The sequence below is a fragment of the Marmota marmota genome, unplaced genomic scaffold, assembly GCF_001458135.2.
Source record: "Marmota marmota marmota unplaced genomic scaffold, marMar, whole genome shotgun sequence".
Taxonomy (NCBI): domain Eukaryota; kingdom Metazoa; phylum Chordata; class Mammalia; order Rodentia; family Sciuridae; genus Marmota; species Marmota marmota.
Genome location: NW_026000108.1, coordinates 29,409,328 through 29,415,032, shown reverse-complemented (window position 1 = coordinate 29,415,032; position 5,705 = coordinate 29,409,328). Strand labels below are relative to the sequence as shown.

The 5,705-nt window shown below is 43.9% G+C and overlaps 1 protein-coding gene across 4 annotated transcripts in view; it reads right to left on the bottom strand.

The window, feature by feature from the left end:
* Tbc1d1 (TBC1 domain family member 1) overlaps positions 1–5,699 on the bottom strand; it is a 203,178-nt gene extending 197,479 nt beyond the window's left edge. For all 4 annotated transcript variants that reach the window (XM_015482021.2, XM_048784323.1, XM_015482022.2 and 1 more), the window contains exon 1: positions 5,451–5,699. The gene's annotated coding sequence lies outside the window, so the exon portion shown is untranslated. The remainder of the gene's footprint in view (positions 1–5,450) is intronic.
* Positions 5,700–5,705: the final 6 nt, after the last annotated feature.

Below are 5,705 nucleotides of genomic sequence, written 5' to 3'. Positions count from 1 at the left end.
TGCAATTTCCCTTCTCTCTCCCTTTCCCTCCCACCTCTCGTCCCTGTTTAATGTTAATCTTCTTCTCCTGCTCTTCGTCCCTACTCTGTTCTTAGTTACTCTCCTTATATCAAAGAAGACATTTGGCATTTGCTTTTTAGGGATTGGCTAGCTTCACTTAGCATAATCTGCTCTAATGCCATCCATTTCCCTGTAAATTCTATGATTTAAGACACCCTTTTCTTAAAGCAGTTTCAATATCTTGTGAGTTCTGCTATGCTACTTATCCCTAGAAGCATGCACTTAGAACCATAACATTTTAAAGCTAGCAAGGTCCTTTTAAGCCATTTAGAAACTTTTCTCATATTTGAAATGAGGCAACTGGGTTCTGGAGAAATGAAGTGGCTTCTTCAAATTTAGTGACAGAATTAGGACTATCCCAGTCCCTGACTCCTATCCAAGCGCTGCAAACCTCAATTTCCTCAGGAGAACACTTTCAAGTGTGAAGTTGAAAAAGCGAGCTACTTCTCCAGATCTCAAGTTTGTTCTCAATAAGAGTATAAAACAAGATCATCTCCAAGTTTTCTTCTATCATTAAAATCTGGCGAATTTGATTTTCATAATGCATAATACAAAATGTCTCCATGATTTTATGAGTAAACAAAGCCGCTCCATCTTCCCTTCAGGAACAAAAATGTGGGGGAGATGTGTGAAGAAAGGATGGGATTTATTGACCAGGAAACAAGAGAAACAAGGATAGGTTTTAGTAAGCTGCTTAGTGGGAAGCCCCTCTCTTCCCAGCCCCCACAGAGAGTAGGAGAGGGACTTCCCAGTGGCCACAATATACCAGCCTCTGCAGTTTCAGCCCCCACCTGCTTGCAATGCTGGTGGAAAAGTTTGGGTATGGTTTAAGTGTGTCCCCCCAAGGTTCATGTCCTGGAAACTTGGTCCTCAGTGCAGTGGTAGTGGGCGGTGGTAGAACCTTCTAGAGGCAGGGCCTAGTAGGAAGTGTTTGGGTCATAACCACCCTCCTGGAGGAATCAATGCTGGTATCATAGGGCAGGCTATGTCTGCAGAAGTGGATTAGCTCCCACAAGTCTGGGTTGTTATAAAGGACCCTGATCCCTCCCCACCATTTTTCTTCCTCTCTCAAAAGGTAATCTCTCACTTCCAGACATTCACCTGCCCTGGTATATTGTCTGCTACAGCATCACCTAGCTTGTGATATAGTGACACAGACAGAAGGTTCTCACCAAATGCCAGTGTTTGGACATTTCAGGCAGCAGAATGGTAAACCAAATAAACCCCTTTCCTTTATAAAGTATTCAGCCTGGGGAATTTTATTATAGCAACACAAATGGCTCAGAGTAAGATGGAAGGAAGAGTGCTGAGAGCCTATCGCTCCCAGCCAGGTTAGGAACCAGCCAATACTGAGTAACTGTTGCGAAGCCCAGGAGAAATAGGAAGTTCCCAGTGGCTATTCAACGGTCTAATTTTTCTGTTCTTTACCCAGAATGGGCATGTACCTGAGAAGAATTATACTGAAACTTGAAGTAGTCTACTCCCACACAATAGGGCCACTGGCTTGGGTACACCAACGGTCCACTTCCTCCCCAGAATCCTACCCCAGTCAGGATGTACACTCACCCACCAATAGCCCAGGTTACAGTGATCCTGAGAGCTACCTAGTAAGCTATTCATCAGCACACAGAGGTCCCCACACCAGTAGTTCTAACCCTACCATCATCATGGATGTTTCAATATAGGGTACACCTCTAATTTGACATGTAAAATAATGATGTTTTTGAAAGACTTCCTTCTTAAATAAATCAGAGCCAATTCAAGCCTAATTCTTTAGCCCACCAACGTCACTTCTTGTGTTCTCTTGTACTTGTTGCATAGGACAAAGGGATAGAGGTGGGGGATGGTCCCCCCTGGCCTTTCGAGATTATGAATAACCCTCCCTCCTGCTTAGCTGCTTTAAGGAAAGTAGTAATAATAACAGTTAACACATAACAATAGCACCATGTATCTATTAACTGATTTAATTCTCAAAACAACCATGAAAAATAAGGACTGTTATGAACAACTATTATCTTTATAACTTCCAACTTAAAGAAGAGAGAGAAGGGAGTTGACAACACAGGAAAGGAAAGAAACCTGCCTAAGGTCATACCAGCAGAAAGTGACAGAATCAGGATTTGGGCCAAGGTCCCTTGGGTCCACGGTCCATGCTTACTTTTAACTACTCACTGGAGCAATACGGACCTCTTCTTGGACATTTTACATATACGAACTTGTTTACTCTCACAACTCTGAGAAGTATGTTTCATCATCCCCATTGCAGAATAGACCCTTATTAATAAATGATGAAGGCAGGACTGGAATCCAAATCTGTCTTATGCACAAATTTCTTCCTATATAACAATATATCAGAAGGGAATAACTCTCAAATATCTTTCTAATGGATTAGCTTGGGTGTTCTATCTAGATTTTACCTGGCCTCAGTAATCCAAACTTAATATTAAAGTTATACTCTAAAAATATAAAACAAACGAATAAATATAGCAATAGCAATAAGTAACTTGAATGCTGACTATGAACCAGGTGCTGTTCTGAGCACTTTACCTATATAGACATTCACTAATTCTGACAACACAACCATAAGTGCTTACCTACTTCAGAAGTCTAGGTTCACTGGTCATGTATAATGTTTTGCTAAAGTTAAATAGATGCATTTTCTTTCCGAGATTAAAAAAAATGGTTGTTATCATCTCAAAGGAAACAGACACTTTCAAAAATTAAAAAGGTTCTTTTTTAGTACTAAAACATATTTCCTAGATTTTTCAGTTCAACTGAAACCAGAGGTTCAAGATTATTTCACATGGCCCAAACATGACAAATCTTTTTTTCTAAACATTTGAAACCTGAAAAGGGATGCATTGTCCTTAAATCTAAGAACCTCTCAAACAGAAGTTTTGGTTTGAAAATGTCAAAAAAAAAAAACCTTGAAAATGGAAACTTCCATGCCTTTTGTGAAGAATTTTGTTAAAAAATATTTTTATTGGAATTCAGGGTTGGAAAGGAGAAAAAGCACAGGAAACTGCAAGGTAACGGTTCTGACTGAAGACCAAAATCAGTGCTGCCACACGGGTCCCAGTGCTCCCTGCCTGCTGAGCAGACTGTCATTTTAATGCACAGATTCTACTTCTTGAAGTTTCAATAACCAGGGAAAGAAAAGGGATGGGGAGCAGATCAAGTATTAGGACTACTGTGGCCATTAACCTTGAGAAGGTAGCACAGTGGACTACGGAAAGGGGAGAGCAAAGTGTGCCCAGGCATTCACATTGAGTCCCCCAAATAGATACATATATATTTTAGGTTTTCTGGGAGAATCTGGAAAGCATGGAGACTGGGAACCTGCAGAGAAATTCTCCCCCTAGAACATCCTAGAAGATCTATCTGGGCCAGAAAGAAGTAACCACCACAGTTGGCTCTGCACAGGGCACGAGTCATTGTGACTGCCGCCTTTCTGGTCCGGGCTGTCTCCTAGCAATTATCAATGGCTGGATATTGAGGAAGAAGGGGCAAGCCCCAATTCTTCACAGTTGGCCATCTTCTCCCTTTCCCCTCTCAAACTATGACACACTGTCTTATGAGATAAAAAGTTAACACTGACATGACAACCACCCAATCAGAAATGCTATCACAGTGAAAAGGGAAATCCCAGAGCTCTCAGCAGGACAGATAATGGTAGACTATGGCAGGAGGCCCATGTGCAAAACTTTCTTTTAATGCTAATAATTCATAACTAAATTTTCCCTCTTCTCCTGGTATGCAAATCCATGTAAATGTATTTATATTAATTACCACCTGATTTTATTTCCTCCTTTGAAACACTAATGGCCCCTTTTATGTCTCTGTACTCAACAGTATCAGAATACTCCACCTGTATTCAACATTTTATAGGGTACCTTTTAACTCACAGCTCTGCCTACTGTCCAGCAGCTCATGTTACATTGATAGGTACTTGCAGATAAATCTGGAAAGCACTTGTTATGATCCTATTTCCCTATAACTTGTTATGAAAAAACAACAAGAAGAAACAGGCAGATTGGAGACTGCAATCATATTCAATTTCAAATGGTTGACAAGCACCTGTTGACAAACCATCCATCCTCAGGGCTCCCAGAAAGGAGCTGATAATGAGGCACATCTCCCTCCTAACCAAAAGGAGCAGTCTGAATGCTTATAAAAGGTACAAAACTCACAATGGGGATCCCAAACCTCAGACAGTCATAGAACCTGAAAAGTCACACAAGCAAAGAGTGTTTTGTAAGGTGCATTCCCTACTCAGCCTCAGAACATCTCTCCTTCCATTCCTCCACCCTCACCCCTCCCACACAGAGCAGACTCCCAAAACACAACAAAGACAGGGGCAGGCAACAGCTACCAATCCCATCTCACGCCTGGGAAAGAGAATGAATTTCTGCTCTTCTAAACAAGGTCTCCTTTATCAGGGCCTGTATGTTTAGTTCAGCCTGTCCAATGCAAAAAGTTGGGAAGTTTGGACTTGCAGAGATAGTTGAGTTACTTGGGTGTGACCCATTTAAACCAGGTCATTTTTAAAGCTCCTTCAAAGTCTGATTTTATCAATTTACGAAATCATCCAAGCATCTAGAATGAAAGATGAGAGATCTATGAAGTAAACATCTACCCTGTAATATAGGGTATTCCAAAAATTAAATTGTTGGATGGAAGAAACAATCATCACTTTCAATTTCTTTTCCTTTTTAAGCAACTTCCGGAGAACAAGCTATTTTAAATAGAATCACAACGGAGAAAGCCACCACTAGCTGGACTTCAAACAAAATGACACTTCATTAAAAAAAAGAAGAAAAAACAATGTGTGACGACGTTTGAGAGGGTCTTATAATCACACAGCGACCAGGAAGCTGCTAGAAACAATTAAGCAGGGTTTCAAAATGACTGGTACAGGATGTGCCCATAGAAAGAAATGTTGCTCGCACTGGTGCAGCAGCCAAAGTTACTAAAACAAAGTACTCTAAACTTTTATTAAAGGGTGGCATGGGGTCACTCTGATCACCGTCCTTCCAATGTGGTCGCTTTACAAACACGATATTTGGCGGGAGGGAGGAGGAGAGAGGTGAGAAGACTAATGAGCGGAAGGAGGGGGCAGGGTAGAAGTCGGCCGAAGCTCCTGGGTCGCTAGGAACGTCAAGGTTTCGCTTTCGTCCAAGTAGGGGACCAGACGGTGGCAGTGAACTCCACCCCCACCTTGCGCGCCCCCGGAGACCCCGCGCGACGAGGACAGCAGGAACGCCCCTGAGCTGCAGGATTGCGCCTTCTCCGCGGCCAGGGAGCGCAGGGGCGCGCCGAGAATTGGGAGCAGCCGGGACCACCAAGAAGGGTCAGCGGATGGCGTGGGCGAAGCCCCAAAAGGCGCCTACCTGTGCCACTGCGCGCTCAGAGCCCAGGACCGGGCCGCGGCACGCAGGTGCTCGGGGGCACGGTGGGGACGGCCTGAGCGGGCGGGGCATCCATCGTCCCCAGCTGGCTGCGCTCTTCCCGCCGCCGGGTGCTGGGAGGGTACAGCTCCGCAGATCTAGCGCCTCTTCTCCAGGCTGAGGACACTGCCGGTCCCGTGGCGGCTGCAGCAACAGGCACCGTAGAGCGGACAGGCGCGGCGGCGCGCGGCGCGGCGG